General features: G+C 36.0%; 1 protein-coding gene and 1 pseudogene across 30 annotated transcripts in view; both read left to right on the top strand.

The window, feature by feature from the left end:
• The window catches only part of GRIA4 (glutamate ionotropic receptor AMPA type subunit 4), a 368773-nt gene that overhangs the window by 72204 nt on the left and 278428 nt on the right, over nt 1-18141 (top strand). The gene's annotated exons all lie outside the window — the stretch shown is intronic.
• On the top strand, nt 13067-15352 carry LOC139084345 (60 kDa heat shock protein, mitochondrial pseudogene; annotated as a pseudogene).

Below are 18141 nucleotides of genomic sequence, written 5' to 3' on the forward strand. Positions count from 1 at the left end.
CTCATCTGCACTGCCTTCTTCCCTCTTCTTGTTGACCTCCTTCTGTTTGCATCCTGGGGTGAGAGGGAAGGGATTGGAGGGGGGGTCTTCTCTTCTTGCTTCTCTCATTTTTCTTACTTTGATTTGAAAAGAGTGGCCTTTCCTAAGCAACGCCAGTTAATCAGTGTTTCTTTCCTAACCTGCAGGAAACCAATCTCTGATTGTGTTTGGAGCACTACCTTAAAGTCCTCTATTCTTTATAGTCATATTTATTTGTTTTGGTTGCTAAATGGTTATTATTTGACAAGAAATAAAAATTAGTTTAGATTTTTTTTAAAAAATATTTCTTGGCTAAGAGCTATTCTTTAAACCTGAAGACTATGGAAACCAAGTTCTAGAGGCCTGAAGTATTCAAACTAATTTCCCTCAGCTATTAACTCCTAAGCACTTCAAAAGATGAATAGCGCTGCCTTCTTGTTTCCAGTTTGCATCCTTGTGTTTAAATTCTTCAGTGCGTCCCCAGTGCCCTCTGTATAAGGGGCAAGAAAACTCTTTTAAACTTCATAAAAGACTGAATCCTTTGGCATTTCAGTTCTTCTGAATAAATCTTTAGTTCCCTAAAGGGCTCAACCTCTCTGCCATGTCTGGACTTTTGTATTGGCTACCCTTTCTGCCTGGTTCATTGATCTCTCACCATCTCCTCCCCATTTCCCCTCCCTTGCGTCTGGTTTACTCATACAGGTCAACTCAGGAGTTACTTCCTCTCTGAAGCTTTCCCTAAGCCCCAAAGACTTGTTAGGCATTTGGCCTTGGTTCACCTAGGGCCCTGGGTGTGCCCTCAGAGTAAGACTTCCCACTCCTTTCATTGCCTGTCTCTACTGCTGGACTATAACTCTGAGGACAAGGGTGTGTTTTATTCTCATCGTACCTCTAGTCTAACATATACCACCAAGCCCAAAAACAAAGCAGGACCTCAGTAAATATGTATTGAGTCAGTTAAACTGTTCATCTTTAATGTGCAAAGTTCTGTTGCATGCAGTCGTTATATCATACTTGTGGGCTTCCTAAATGCATTCAGAATGTATCAAAAAGAATTTAGTCTATTAAAGATGTTTAAAATTCAATAATAATAATGAGCACTCTATAGTTTGCAAGATACTAATTCTTACTAAAATTTAACTAATTGAAATGTTTGCAGCAGATAACAATTTTTAAAGTTTATTTTATTCTGCACAAAATGCAGTATCCAAGAGATATAAGAAGAGCATTTTCCTGCTAATGTTATTTCACATTCTAAAAGAACTCTTGTTCATATTTTCTAGTATACTTATTACTTTATTATTTTCCGGAATAAATGAAAACAGCACTTAGAACACAATGAGTGGCTTTTTGGTGGTGTGTGAGAAGGCATTTAGAGCTAGTTCTTGACCTGTGTTGGAACACAGTATCCCTTTGAAAAGCCCATAAAAGCTATAGATGCTCTCTCTCTCTCTTGCTCGCTCTCTCGCTCGCTCTCTCTCTCCAGAAAAATGCCCAAATGCACATATGCTTATCAATTTTCCCTAAAGTTTTAGGATTTGTGTTTCATTCAAGAAAACTAGGTTAAGGGGATGGGAAGGGCAAAATGAGTGAAAGGGGTCAAAAGGTACAAACTACCAGTTATAAAATAAGTCAGTCACGGGAATTTAATTTACAGCGTGGTGACTATAATTAATAATACTGTATTGTATACTTGAAAGTTGCTAATAGGGTAGATCTTAAAAGTTCTCATCAAAGGAAAAGAAAAATTTTGTAACTCGACATGGTGATGGATGTTACCTAGGCTTGTTGTTGTGATCATTTTACAATGTATACAAATATCAAATCATTATGTTGTACCCCTAAAACTAATATAACGTTATATGTGAGTTATTCTTCAATTAAAAAAAGAAAACGCATAATACAAAATTTTTTTTGAAAATGGGTTAAGAAATCTTAGGCTAAAATCAGCCTTAAAAATAAGAACTTTTGTTGGTTGGACTCAGCCGACAAGTGGGACAAAAGTAGAAGGACAAGAACGTTAAAAATGGTCAAGAAGCATGTGCTTCAAAAGAGAAAAATGCATAATGTTTTATAAACCACTGTGAAACACTCCCTAATTTGAATGTTTCCTAACAAGATGATTTGAATTGTTTGGGATCAAAACACTTGTGCTCATTTGTTTATCCATTCATTTAATTAAGAAACATTTATTTGTTCCCACTGTGTGCCAAGAACCGTGCTAGGAACTGAAGGAGCGGGAGGAGGTGCAATTTTGGAAGAATAGTTATTATTTTAAACTACGTAATTCCTCTGTGTTTCTCACATAAACTAGCGTTCATGCTAAAAATAAAGAAAAGGAACCCATTTGTCTAGAAGTTGCTGTTTAATATGGCACTGATTTTATACCCAGTAGCCAATTTTAATTTATCATTAGTATTGGTATTATGTGCAAACAAATGAACTTTTTAATAAATTCTAGAACCATAAAATATAATTTAATTATATTAATATTAAATGACTATAATGAGAATTATTAATATAATGCTACAGTAATAGTGTAACGTTATGGTTTTAAGCATCATAATAGTACTCAAAATAAGATGAATAGTTTTATAGAATTTATTGAAAAACATGGCATCTCTTGATTCCCCTGAAATTATTTATGTATTATTTACGTAGCAGTCTTGTGGCTTCAGTCGAGTTCAGGAGTGTTTAGAGGTAATTTTAATTCTGTGTTCCATTCATTGAGACTCTGACTTGGGTCTGTTTCCCTAGTAACATGGAACTGCTTTGCAATGACACACCAGGGGAGAATTTGATCAAATCAATGTGGAAGTAATTATGGCCTCAAGTAAACTACAATGAAACCAAGGAAAACTTTTGGTATATAATCTGTCACAAAAACCAGAGAGAATGTGCATAAACAGTCACGTTAGAAACGAGGACACAACACTATGTGCGTATGATATTGTTATGTCTTACTTGGTGATGACTCTAGACACTAATTATGATCCACGTGCAGGTGTGGCTGAAAGACCTATTTCTGAACAGGTCTTTTCACTTTGCACATGCCACGATGATTCCTTGGTTTTGCAGCTGCAGCTGCTACTCGCAGAACATGCTGCTGTTTAAAGGGCGTCGGTTTAGATGTGGTCTGTCCCAAATCTTTGCACAAAAGAGCCACCTAATTCCTGAATATGCCATGTCAGTTTGGTCCATATGTTTGGAGTTCTCCTAACTTCCTCCAACTACATCATATTGTTCGAGAGTATATACAGAGCTGTCCCCAAATCTGCATGTCTTCCTTTGTGCTCTTTACTAAGGCTGAAACTGACAAGAGTTATGTTTTCATGACTATCATTTAAACTCTGGGTATTTGTTTTCACTTCACTCATTTATCCATTCATTCATAAAATATTTATGAAAGACCTACCACGTCCATATGTCTTTCCATGTGCTATATGCAAAGGATAGAGCAGAAAAAAGACACACACCTTCACTGGACCCTGTTTGGTGGTATCAAACTTGCTATTTGATGTTAAAGATGACCTGTGAAAACTGTTGATAGAATTACTCAGGAAATGAGCTACGCTCTCTAGGACAAAATCATATCAAATGGCAGTACTGAAACTTGAGCATGCCTATAACTTCAGCTATTTTCACCTCTGGTCATTTGGAGATAGATACAACATTGATGTCATTTGTTACTCCACTTCTTTATCACTGTTTTGTTTCCCAATCCATTCTGCCAGAAGTAATACTGTAACTTTTTCTTTATATTGATAACTTTTACTTTCTACTTTTTTATATCCTGTATTAAGGTATAAGTTCCATGAGGATGAGAGCTATGCTCCTTTATGTTTGTTTCCCTTGCTAAACCTTGCACAGAATCTAGTATAGATATAGTAGGTGTGCAATAAAATGTTGTTCTGTTCTGTGACCACAGGAATATGCTTCTGCTTTGAGCCCATAGAGCCTCTGCACTTGTTACTCCCTCTGCCTGAAAGACTGGTTCCATGGACAGCCACATAGCTCACTCCCTCAGCCCTTCACTGGACTCAACCATCACCTCACCAGAGAGGCTTACCATAACCACCGTACTTAAATTAGAAGCTGTGCAACTCTCCTATCCCACCACTGCCCACAATTCTCATTCTCTCTATCCTGATTTGTTGTTCTTCATAGCATTTATCACCTTCTGGCACATTTGTTTCTCATCTGTCTTCAACCTCTAAAAGCCCGGTGAAGGTAGGAACGTTGTCTGTTTTATTCGTTGTTTTATTCCCATTGCCTAGAGCAGTGCCTAGAACTCAACAAATATTTGTTGACTGAATGAATAAGTCCGTGCACATCATGTACTGCCTAACAAAGCACAGAGATATGATATTTTATTATATGACACTAGGAATACATGAAGAGTGGACATAGATGCTCCTGTAATTAACCCTCTGGGATGATGACACAGCTCACGGTAGCAAAAACATTTTTGATAATCATTGACTTGATGAGATGCATTAATTATGTAACAGCAGAGAGAGAGGAGTGAATCAGCTCATTTCTAGTGTTACACTTGAATTTTGGATAGGTGAACATATTTCCAGAATTCTACCATATCATCTTCCTCTTCTTTAATTAGTGGGACAATTGCTTTGGCAATTGCAAGCTGATGGCGGGCACGTCTTGCTAAACCAGAGTAGATCATTCCTGTTAGTAGTTCCAATCCCATGTGGCCCAATTACTTTCCTCCATATTTAAGCCTCACTGCCAACAAAAGTGCTCAAATCCCATGTGACAATTAGTTAGACAGATGCTGGCAAATTTTCAATGAATCTGTCTAATCCTGCATCGAATCTCTCTTTTTCTTTTCTCTTGTTTGTCAGCAGATGTCTATACACTGAAGGTAGCTTGCATTTACCCATGCCCAGGCCAACAGCTCCTCCACTCCTCTCTCTTCTTCACTCCCAAACTCCAAGCATTCAAAATGATAAATAAGCTCTATCTTGAAATTACCCTCTTCTTTTAATTCTCAATGATGTTAAATTCGTTTAGGCCACCGTCACCTCTTTGTAGACTAATGCATTACCTCCTCACTGGTTTTCCTGCCTCTGGTCTAGTTCCTCTCCAATGCATTCTCCTAACAGAATACAAGATGATCCTTCAAAAATACAGATCTCTATCGGCTTCTCTTTTTCTTCAGAATGAAGCCAAATTCTTCATCACGGCATGAAAGGCCATTGGTGAATAGACATCTGCCTCATTTTCCGGCTTCCCAACTACTCCCAGTCCCTTTGAGCTCCAGTCGTTCTGAGTTACTTGGGAAATCCCTGAAGAAGTTATGCTCTTTCTTGACTCTGGACTTCGCACATGTTATTCTCTATAACTGGTAAAACTTCTGTCCCCCTTTTAGTGGGGTTTATTCCCCCTTCTGGTTTCAGTTAGAAGGCTATCATATCCAGAGTATTTTCTTGATTCTCTGAGACTGACTTAAGCATCTTTCATCTGTGCCTATTTATCATGCTATGATCACTCATATCACAGGATTTAAAACACATAGTGCTGAAATCGCTTGCTTTCCTCTTTCCTGCTAACCTGCAAGCATATCTTCTGTGCTCAACACAATGCTTGGTGCACAGTGAATGTTCAGCATTATTTATTGAATCAGTAACTTCTTAACTGCATTGAAAGTTCGTTTATATTTATGGAGATGGTAGAGGATATGTCTCCATGTTACATCTACTTAGAAGCCTTTGCGTTTTTTTTTGGTGAGGAATATTGCCCCTGAGCTAACACCTGTTGCCAATCTTCTTCTTTTTGCTTAAGTGTGAGGAAGATTGTCTCTGAGCTAACATCTGTGGCAATCTTCCTCTATTTTGTGTGTGGGATGCCACCACAGCATGGCTTGATGAGCAGTGCGTAGGTCTGTGCCTGGGATCTGAACCCGCCAACCCTGGGCTGCCAAAACAGGGTGCGCAAACTTAACCACTACACCACTGGGCCTGCCCAAGAAGTCACTTTCAAAGTTTACAGATCCTTCAAGACAATCAGAGGCTTTAGAGTATCTACCTGTGTGATTTTAAAGTATTTCTTTACTTCAAAACAAAGTGTATCCATTTGGGTTGATCAAGAATGCAATTCCATTATTGGAAAGAGTGTATGCGTTCATATGAATATGAAGCCAGGTTTATTTAAGATATTGGTTGATACTTTCAGCAGGTGTGAGGCAAACATAGTTTTTAACCTCCTTGAATGCAATTAAAGACTGTGGGGAAATCATTGATTAAGATTGCACCTTCTCTTAGTCTCTTCCACCTGAAAAGTGTTAATAATTGGATGTGTGACAGCACCAGAAAATGAAGAAGAAGAAATTAATAAGCATAACATACCTTCAGACCTGATACTATGATTTTTTAAATGACTTACCCTAAAGTTAGATATGTGACTTAAAATTGTAAAATTTTTTATTTATATTTTTAGCTGAAGAGTAAATATTTGATTACAGTAATTTAATTTTTCTCTAGCTACTTACATTTTCATGTGAATATTTTTTCTGGTCATTGAAGAAAACTTAACTCATCACTATCTACAGCTTCATAGATAAATCACCATGAGTTCCAATTAATTAAATTTAAAATAAAACAATTGAAAATGGAATTGAATATCCAAGTCATTTGGATGATTCTGCAGCAATACAAGAAAATAAAAAGATAAATTGATAAATGTGATTGTAAGATGTTTTAAACACACACATACATATAATTAGAAAACCAAATAAAATTCAAATAATAATGATGAAGATAATAGGAAAACCAAAGAATGGGAAACTTATACAACTAAACTTATACAACTAACGGCTGATGGAAAAGGAATGGAAAAAAACTCAAATAATAAAAATATTTTTTAAGTATTGACAAATCACGATAATAATAGTAAACACATATAGCATTTTATAGTGTTTTTAAAAATCTTTATTGAGATAGAATTGACATGTAACATTATGCAAGTTTATGGTGTACAGCATGTTGATTTTGTAGGTTTGTATATTGCAATATGATTACCACTGTAGCTTTAGCTAACACCTCCATGAGGTCCCATAATTATCATTTCTTTTTTGTGGTGGGAACAAGTAATATATAGTCTCTTAGCAATTTTGAAATTTATAATACAGTATTGCCGTGTATAATCATTATTCTGTGCATTAGATCTCCGGAACTTATTTATGCACTGATTTCAAGAGCACTTATAAACAACATCTCCCCAGTTCCCTCACCCTCAAGCCCCTGGTAACCACCATTCTAACACGTTTTTCATGAATTTGACTTTTTTAGATTCACATATAAATGATATCATACAGTATTTGTCTTTCTCTGACGTATCACTTAGTATAAGGCCCTCAAGGTCCCTCTATGTTGTCACAAATGGCAGGATATCCTTCTTTTTCACCACTGAATAATATTCTACCTTCTTTATCCACATCTTCTTTATCCAGTTATCTACGGATGGACACTTAGGTTGTTTCCATATCTGAGCTATTGTAAATAATGTTGCAAAAACATAGGAGTGCAGATTTCTCTCCTGTATCTTGTTTTCATTTCCTTTGCATTTATACCCAGAAGTGGAATTACTGCATCATATGGTAGTTCTATTTTTAATTTCTTGAGGAATCTCCATAGGTTTTTCCATAGTGGCTGAACCAAGTTATATCCTCACCAACAGTGCACAAGTTTTCTCATTTCTCCACATCCTTTCCAACAGTTATCTCTTGCCTACTTGATGACAGCCATTCTAACAGATGTGAGGTAATATCTCACTGTGGTTTTGATTTGCACTTCCCTTATGGTTAGTGATGTCCAGCATCTTTTCACATACCTGTTAGCTATTTGGATGCCTTATTTTTGGAAAATGTCTGTTTCATTCCTCTACCCATTTTTTAATTGGATTATTTGTGTTTTTTTAAATTATTGAATTGTATGAATTCTTCATATATTTTGGATATTAACCCCTTATCTGATATGGTTTGCAAATATTTTCTATCTTCCATAGGTTGCCTTTCATTTTGCTGATTGTTTCTTTTGCTGTGGAGAAGCTTTTTAATTTGATGTAGTCCCACTTGCTGATTTTTGCTTTTGTGCTTTTGGTGTCTTATCTAAAAAATCTTTGTCAAGACCAATGTGAGAGAGGTTTTTCCCTACATTTTCTTCTAGGAGTTTTACAGTATCACGTCTTATGTTTGGATGTTTAATGTAATTTGAGTAAATTTGTCAGAGTGGTGTAAGATAGAGATCCAGTTTCATTTTTCTTCATATGGTTATCAGGTTTTCTCCACACCATTTGTTGAAGAGACTATCCTTTCCCCATTGAGTGTTCTTGGCTCCCTTGTCAAATATTAGTTGAGTGTAAATGTGGGGGGTTGTCTCTGGGCTCTTGATTCTGTTTCATTAGTCTATGTGTCTATTTTTGTGGCAATGTCATACTGTTCTAGGTACTATAGCTGTGCAGTATAATGTGAAATCAGGAAGTGTGATGCCTCCAGCTTTGCTCTTCTTTTTCATGATTGCTTTGGCTATTTAGGGTCTTTTACGGATACATAAAAATTTTAAGATAGTTTTCTTTTTCTATTTCTTTGAAAAATGCAATTGGAATTTTGAATAGGATTTCCTTATATCTATAGATGGCTTTGGGGATTATGGACATTAGCAATGTTAATTCTTCCAATTCGTGAACACAGGATATCTTTCCATTTCTTTGCGACTTCTTCAATTTCTTTCCTCAAGTCTTGTAGGGGTTTTTCTTGTACAGATCTTTCACTTCCTTGGTTAAGTATTTAATTGTGCAATTTTTTGATGCTATTGTGAATGGGATAGTTTTCTTTATTTCTTTTTCAGCTGTTTTGTTGATAATGTATAATTGTTTGTGTTAGTGCAACTAATCTCTATATGTTGATTTTATACATGCTTCTGAAACATTTATACACGTGTATTGATGGCCTAATGGGAGTTTTCCTTTGTAGGTTATGATCTTTTAATCCCTGGCTGCTTTTAGGATACTATCTTTATCTTTAATTTTTATAGATTCGTTTCAATGTATCTTGGAGAAGGCCTTTTTTGCATTGAGATGACAGGTGATCTATTATCTTTGTGAATGTGGAAGCCCAGTTTTCTTCCCAGGTTTGGGAAGTGCTCAGCTGTTATTCCTTTTTTTTTTTCAAGTAGAGGAAGATTGGCCCTGAGCTAACATCTGTTGCCAATCCTCCTCTTTTGGCTTTAGGAAGATTGGATGCACAGGCGGGCAAGACTCCTCCTAGGTCCCTTAGTGGATGGTTCTGGATCCCACAACTCCCAGAAAGATGCTTTGGTTCATGGATGCATGTCTAATTCTTTGTTGAAAAGGGGGAACAAAAAGGAGAAAAGTCTTATGCTACCATGATGCTGATGTCACTCACACATATAGTGATATAGTGTTTGAGGTGTGCCAGGCATTGTTCTAAACACTTGCCATATATTAATGCATTTAATCCTGTAAGATATGTGATATTATCCCCATTTAAAGATAAGGGAACTGAGGAACGGAGAGGATAAATGACTTGCCGGAGTCAACTAGTTAGAAAATGACAATGTCTAGATCGAACCTAGGCAGGGATTCTTTTTCACATCTAATCATGTGTTTAAAATAAGAAAAATCAAACTACAAATGAGAAGGTGCAATAGAACCAGGAGACTCATGAATAAATATCCAGTTAGAGACTGATGTTATTGTTCTCTTGGAGAACAGTTTGTTCTCTTGGAGAAAAGCACAATGATTTTATTCTAGTCTCTGATTCATAATGCTATTCTGTATCATTTATTCCAAAGAAGTAATTTCAAAATTAAATAATTAGAAAGTTTTTTGCAAATATGCCACAACGTGTTTGTATGGGGAGCTGGGTATGGCAGGGCTGGGTAGTTGCAGTAAATCCTAAAACAACGGAATCTTAAACAATTGAGGAATTGCTAATTGATTGGAGATGTCAATGTAATGAAATTTATATTGCTATAAAAATGATGGATTTCAAAGATATAAAGCAATACTGAAAAGTGTTTATGAAATCACATTAAGCGAAAGGACAAAATACAATTTTTAAATGTACTGTTATTACAAATATGTTAAAGCTGTGTATACCAATAAATACACATTGGAAGTAAGTAGAAAGACAGTAGTTATTCCCAATAGAAATACAATGATAGATTTTTTAAAGATTTCTTTTATAATATTTTAAATTTCATTTAAAAATAAATTCACTTTTTTAATACACTTACAAACATAAAAGAAAATTAAGACTATGACTTTATTTTTGGCGTGCCAAATTATCAAACCCAAACCCGTTACCTTGTGCCATATCTGCATTAGATTCCAAAGCCTAACAAGATAAAAAATAGGCAAGTTCTTGTGAATTTTTTGGGGTTAATCTACTTCATCTAACATTATACCCATAGTACATTCAAGTGTTGGCAATTCTTTTCTGTAAAAAAAAAAGAAATACTGGTTTTTAATTGACTTTGCAAAAATACACATAAAAGTAAATAGGAGGATTTAAAAATCTATTGATATTTTATAATTATGCATATATCTTTATCTAATTTATTTCAAAAGCTTACGATATCTGAGTATATTACTCCTCCAGCTCTGTAAATGTAATCAATGCTTATTCAATACAACTTAACATGTGCTTGTTTAAAAGGATGGGTTTACTTTTCTTCATTCAATGAGGGTCTACAATGTGCGATACTCTGTGGCAGCCACCAAAGAAATGACTCTTTCTGCATAAGTTTTTATTAATCAAGTTATAACATAATTAACTATTAAATGCCAATTGCAGGAAGTGCTAAGCAGAAGTGCGATTCTATGAGAGCTTGTAAAAGGGCTGTCCAATTATAGGAATCAGGAAAGACATCCTCAAGATAGTGACTTCGATCTGAGTCCTGAAAGGTCACTAAGAGTTCACTAGGTGAGGGGGTAGTGGTTAAGAGCACAGGCGCATCCCAGGCTGAGGGGGTAGGGGGCGAAAGCCCCAGAGAAAGAAAGATGGCCAGTGTGGTTCCAGCCCACAGGGAAGCAGCTCCATGAGGCAGAAGAGGGAGGGCTGGGTAACCCTAATTAGGAAGCTGGTTTCCATCCTAATAAACATGGAAGCTTCTGAAGGACTTTGGAAGAAAATGAACAAATTTACATTTTAAAAGATCACTCTGGATCCAGTGGATCCAGTGTAGAGAAAGGATTGAAGGTGAACATGAATGATTGCTGGGAGTTTCTTCAGTAGCTGAAGAAAGATGTGGATGAGTAAAGAAAACTCGTTGAACAGCTGCAACTGAAAAGGTTAAACATTTTGGAATAAACTTAAAAAGAAATTTGTGAAGCCTCTATAAGGAAAACTTTAAAGCATACCTGAAAGACGCAAAAGTAGACTTTAACAACTGGAAAGACATCCCCTCTTCTTGTATTAAACTACTTATAGTTATAAAAATGTTGATTCTCCCTAAATTAGTTTATAAACTTAACTTAATCCTAATCAAAATACCAGCAGGCTTTTTTATGGTGTAAGACAAGTTGATAATAAAGTTCATATGGAAAAAAAAACCGTGGAAGAAGTATCAGGAAAATACTGAAAAGGAAAATTTATGAGAGGATATGAGCCTTACCAGATATAAAGGTATACTTCAAAAAAACTATAATTAAAATAGTGTGGTGCTGGCACATGAATAGACAGTGAGACCAGGGGAACATAATGGAAAGCCCAAAAATAGATCCATGTATATAAGAAAATTTACTATATAATACAGGTAATATCTTTGGAGCATCACAGGGGCAAAGATGGACTTTTTAAATAATATTATAGAACAACTGGGTAGCTATTTGGAAAAGACAAAGTTTGATTCACATATCACACCATATACCAGAATAAACTCCAGATGGATCAATAATTTAAATATTAAAAAAATGAAAACATAGGGGCTGGCCCCATGGCCGAGTGGTTAAGTTTGCAAGCTCCGCTGCAGGCGGCCCAGTGTTTCGTTGGTTCGAATCCTGGGCGCGGACATAGCACTGCTCATCAAACCACGCTGAGGCAGCGTCCCACATGCCACAACTAGAAGGACCCACAACGAAGAATATACAACTATGTACCGGGGGGCTTTGGGGAGAAAAAGGAAAAAAATAAAATCTTTTTTTTTAAAAAAAGAAAACATACAAAAACTATAAGAACACAGGGCTGAATTTCTCTTTATCTTCAGTATAGGAAAACTACTTTCTATTTCTCAACCTCCAGAGGAACGAAAAGAAAACATTGATAAATTTGACTACCTTAAACTTCAAAAAACCCAAAATACTAAAACAATAACATAAACAATATTACACAATTTATAAACTGGGAGAAAATATTTGCAATGTGTAACACAAAGGGTTAATATCCCTAATATATGAAGGAAAAGGATTGAAAACCCAATGGCAAAATAAGAAAAAGACCTGAGCAGACAGTCACAAAGAAAAAAAAAAAAGAGGTCCTTAAGTACCTTTTTTAAAAAAAGTTCAAACACAAAGAGAGAGATACAAATTGAAACATCATTTCTCACCTATCAGATGGGCAAAAATTAAAAAGTACAGCAACATATCCTTTTAGGAAAGCTGTAGGGAAACAGGGACTCTCATATATTGTTAGTGAGAATGCAAACTGGCACAACTCTTCTGGTGGGGAATTTAACTATACATAAGAAAACTGTCCATGTACTTATCTTTTGATCTGGCAATCCCACTTCTAGGAACTACTCCAATGATTCATCTCTGAAAACACGTATCACAAGGTTCTTCACAGCAGCATTGTTTGAACTGCAAAATATTGAAAATAACCTAGATTCCTACAATAGGAGAGTGGTTGAATAAAGTATGGTACATCCACATGGTAGAGTAGTAAGAAACTGTGAAAAGAATGAGGAAGACCTATGTGAACCAGTATGGAGTAATTTCCAAGATATATTGTTAAGTTAAAAAAAAAAGCGTGGTGCATACAGATTGCTGGGCCTATACCAATGGAAAGGGAATGGAAGCTGCTGCACAAACAGCACCAAGCTGCAGAGGGGGCAGTGGAGAGAGGGACCTGCTTCAATGACCTGCGATCTTTCACCAGATGAGTCCAGTGTCCAGGTCACAGGTTTCTGATCTCACTCAGGCTTATGGCAAAGATGTAAAATCTGGTGCAGATGCCCAAATATTAACATTTCAAGGTGTAGTAGACCTTTTAGCTGACGCTAGAGTCATTCTAGGCGGCTTAAGAGAAGAACAGTGATTGAGAAGTCCCAAAGTAACAAAAGATGGTGTGACCGTTGCAAAGTCAATTGACCTAAAGGAGGAATTTAAAAATATTGGGGCTGTACTTATTAAAGATATTGCCAATAACGCAAATGAAAAGGCTGCAGATCCACCAACACTGCTACTGTTCTGGTACACTCTGTTGCCACAGATTGCTTGCCAAAGATCAGGAAAGGTGCTGATCCACTGGAAATTTGGAGAGATGTGATGTTAGCTGTAGATGCTGTAATTAATGAACTTAAGAAGCAGTCTATACCTGTGCCAACCCCCAAAGAAATTGCTCAGGTTGCAAAGATTTCTGCAAACGGACAAAGAAATTGGCAATATCATTTCTGATGCAGTGAAGAAGATTGAGAAAAAAGGTGCAATCACATTAAAGGATAGGAAAGCACCGAATGATGAATAAGAGATTATTAAATTATTAAGCTGAGGCTTTGTTAAGGTTATATTTCTCCATACTTTGTCTACACCAAAAGATCAGATATGTGAATTTCAGGATGCTTATGTTCTGTTGAGCAAAAAGAATGTCTGGTGTCTAGTCCCTTATACCTGCCTTTGAAATTGTCAGTGCTTATCGTAAGCCCTTGATAATAATTGCTGAAGATGTTAATGGGGCATGTCTAAAAATGTTCATTTTGCATAAGGTAAAAGTTGGTCTTCAGATTGTAGCAGTAAAAGTTCCAGGTTTGGGTGGCAATAGAAAAACCTACTTAAAGATATGGCTATTGCTACTGATGGTTCAGTGTTCAGAGAAGAGAGGTTGAGCACAAATCCTGAAGATGCTCAGCTTCATGACTTAAGAAAAGTTAGAAAGGTCATTGTGACCAAAGATGAAGGCATGCTCTTGAAAGGAAAATGTAACAGGCTCAAATTAAAAAATATATTCAAGAAATCATTAAGCAGTTAGATATCATAACTAATGCATATGAAAAGCAAAAACTGAGTGGACATCTGGGAAAACTTTCAGATGGAGTAGCTGTGCTGGTGGGACAAGTGATGTTGAAGTGAATGAAAACAGTTACCAGATGCCCTCAATGCTATATGAGCTACTGTTGAAGGCATTGTTCTGGGAGGGGGTTGTGTTCTGCTTCAGTGAATTCCAGGCTTAGACTCACTAATTCCAGCTAATGATTAAAAAAAATGATATAGAAATTGTTAAAGGAACACTCAGAATTCTTTCAATGATCATTGCTAAGAATGTAGTTGCTGAAGGATCATTGATGGTTGAGAAAATTATGCAAAGTTCCTCAGAAGTTGGTTATGATGCTAAGCTTGGAGGTTTTGTGAATATGGTGGAGAAAGGAATCATTAAGTCAGCTAAGCTTGTAAGAACTGTTTTATTGGATGCTAAAGAACAGAAGGACCCTGGGATGGGTGGAATAAGTGGAATAAGGGGTGACGTTCTAATTCTTAGAATTGTGCTTCATCATTTCTAATGAACTATGACAGGATGCTGGAGGCAGTGTTTCTCATTGATAATTTCAGAGAAGTCAGTTGAAGAAAATGACTGAAGAAAAGGCTGGTTAGTGTTTAAGAAATTCACTATAACCATCAGTTACTAGTTTCAGTCGACAATATATAATGATTTACTGCTGTCAATTGTCCATACCTACAGAAAATTCTCTTTATATTTTTTAATGAAAAATCACTTGTGCATTCATGAAAAAAAGCACAGTGTGAAAGAATATCTATAGCATGCTATCCTTTATGTAAGAAAAAGAGAACAATAAGAGAATACACACATCCATTAATCTCCTCAAAAGAAATCTTAGAAGGATAAACCAGAAACTAATGAGATTGATTACCAGCATAGGGTGGGTAGGAATGGAAATCAAAGAATGTGAACGGAATGACACTTATCTAAGTGTACTTTTCTGTATAGCACTGTCTTTTAGATCATACCCCAAAATGTAAATAAATAAAACCAACCGGGATGTAGAGAAAATCCAAAATGGAATACAAAAAATAACAAATTTACCTAACCATGTTACAAGTGAATGACATAACCATACTGAAAGGGGTAGAGAAAAAAGACATAAGTAATTTTGGGAAACAATATTTTGATCGTATACCATAGACAAATATATACTACACATAAATATTGTACTGTAGTTTGTAAAATTGTTGAGTAGAAATTCTGAAAGACTTTGTGTGTGTACTAATATTGAGCAAATAAATAAATATAATGTGGATAATAACAACGAGGTTACAAATAAGAAAAGGGGAAAGGCTAGAATGAGCCCTCTGGTGTTGGACTGAAATGAGAGGTATGAGTATGATCTCATGATTTTTACTATCTATATAGAGTTTGAGATATAGAAACAAATATAAATGTGTATATGTGTGTGTGAGTGTCCATACATGTATTTCCAAGCTCTGTTCACTGAGAGGGCCTAGAAGCAAGAACATCTCTTTAGCAATAAACACACCTGGCATGCAGATCTTGATTTCTGAATTCCATTCTTCAACTAGAGACAAGGCTCTTTAGAAATAAGGCTCATTACAGTACTAAGACAGGAAAAACATAAGATGACATAGGATCATCTTGTGGTATCAGAAAGGAAGGAAGTGCTTATGAAACAACTGGGAGAAGCATGTGGAAAGGATTCAGGAGCCAACTTGAAGCAGCTACCAATGGCCAAATCTGGGACAATGTGAGCAAAAAAATAACGGTTGTAATGTAGGATAATCATAGAATAAAATAAATATCCATGAGTCCCAATTGATATAAGTAAATAAACAAATAAATAAATAAATAAATGGAAGAGAAGACGCAGCTCTTCCTTTCAGCACAATCCCGATGAATAATGTAGAAGGAAGGCTGGAAACTGAAAATCATCATATGGCAAACAACACAGTAATAATTGTTGCAGGAAAGAATGATCTATGGATGCTAAAATCAATAGGTGACGTTATGGTAAGAAACAGGATATTTGAATAGTCAAAGTATTCTCTACAAAATACTTCTTAATTATTAAAGAGAAAATTCTAACTTTACAGTGGAGAAACCCGGTGGACTCCATCTTAACAAAGTGATTGAAGTTGACATCACCAGTAACAAGACATATCAACGTCGTGTGCCTCCACACTAAGAAGGGCACAGCATCAGTTCTGCCACATTTGAAAATATCAGACACCCAAATTAGGAAACATTCTAAAAGAGAGGGAGGGAAGGAGAGAGGGAGAGAACTAAAAAGGATAACTATTGATGGTGGTTTGGATTAAGATGTCCACAGCAGAGACAGAGAGAGAGGAGGGGGTGAATTGTAAGAAAAATAGTAAATCAGCAGAGCTCCATGATCCATATAGGATGTGCAGTGGTGGGTTCTAGAGAGAGAGTAAAAGGGGGTTTAAAGGAAGACACACAAATTTGTGGGATATACAATACGTGGTACATTAAAGGTACATAAAAGGAGATCAAGTTTTAGTGGGAGTTATTCGCTAACTTGGAAAGACTGTCAGTTCATTAATACTGCCATCCCAAACATGTAGCGTATTCTTACTGATGACGTATTTTATTATTATTTATCATAGTGCATCAACAGGGAAGCAAGTGTTTGACTGACAAATTTCACACTGGCAAGTCAGCTCACCCTGGAATGCCTGCCTTTGTGAAGCTGGGGCCAATGTATAAGCAGTCGTGTTCGCCCTGGTTTATTCTTTGTAATAAAAAGAAACACTTTTTTCCCTTCATTGGTTTGTTCTTTGTAGCTTTAGTGATCTGTAGGAAGCAGTAATGGCCTCGGTTATGTCACGGATGAGACCTCTAAAATGAGTTGTGGTCTCATGGTATAATATCAGAAAAACCCCGACCCCTGAGCCCACTACCTCCACACGTTGTCTACTTAAAGCCTGTCAAAGGAATCTGGTACAAAATAAAAATCCTCCAAGAGAAATATTTTGAAATTTAAAAACAAATTGTGAATGACTAAACTGTTTAAATCGGAAAGTGTTTCATGGGTTTACAAGAAATCTTTTCTAATCACAGTTTTTATTGCTTTTATTTTTTTATAATAAAAAAGGCAATGTCGCGGCAAAGATACCTGTTGCAGAAGATAAAACAGAAACATAACTTCTATTCCAGTTAAAATGTTTTTTTTAAGTCTGATTGTTTAATATTTGGGTCCATGAAACAATGAGCTAAATTATGAAGAGGTCCATTTGCATCCTATTTAGCAAAGTTTACGTTTAAGTATAATGTCATTGTGCAGGATGATTAAAACTAAACTCATGATGTCAAGTTAGATTACTTTTTATTTTATGCACATTTGAAATTATTCATGAGAACTTCTCCTGCTATAGTACTCTAAAGTGTCTGGAGAAAGAGAACCCGACGTGGACCAGGTAGATGTGGGTTCAAATTCCAGGGGTGTCAGGTAGCCAATAGCAAGTCTGTGAACCTTGGTTATGGGCACAGATAGAAACCTTATTTTCCCGTATAAAATGGAGTAAAGGACTCAACTCATGGACTTCATGGAGAATTAATTGAATAGTTGCAGTAATGTGTACTCTTCCCAGTATATGTGGATTTTTGTAAAAGGCAAATGAATGGGTTAAATTTAGATGATATTGAGCACATAAATGGGTTATGTTTTTATTTTTATTTACCATTGTTTTTAAGGAAGAAACAACTAAGTAATCAATTCAGAGGTCTCAGAATTATTTGTAAAAAGGGGTTTTTTCTTGACCAAGTTATTAAGCAAGCATCAATTGAATATCATAAATCCCAATATAGTGACCCATTGCTAAAGCAGACAGAGGTATTGCAAAGTATACACAATGTATCTCTCACCCGTGTAACTCAAA

The sequence above is a fragment of the Equus przewalskii genome, chromosome 6, assembly GCF_037783145.1.
Source record: "Equus przewalskii isolate Varuska chromosome 6, EquPr2, whole genome shotgun sequence".
Classification (NCBI taxonomy): Eukaryota; Metazoa; Chordata; class Mammalia; order Perissodactyla; family Equidae; genus Equus; species Equus przewalskii.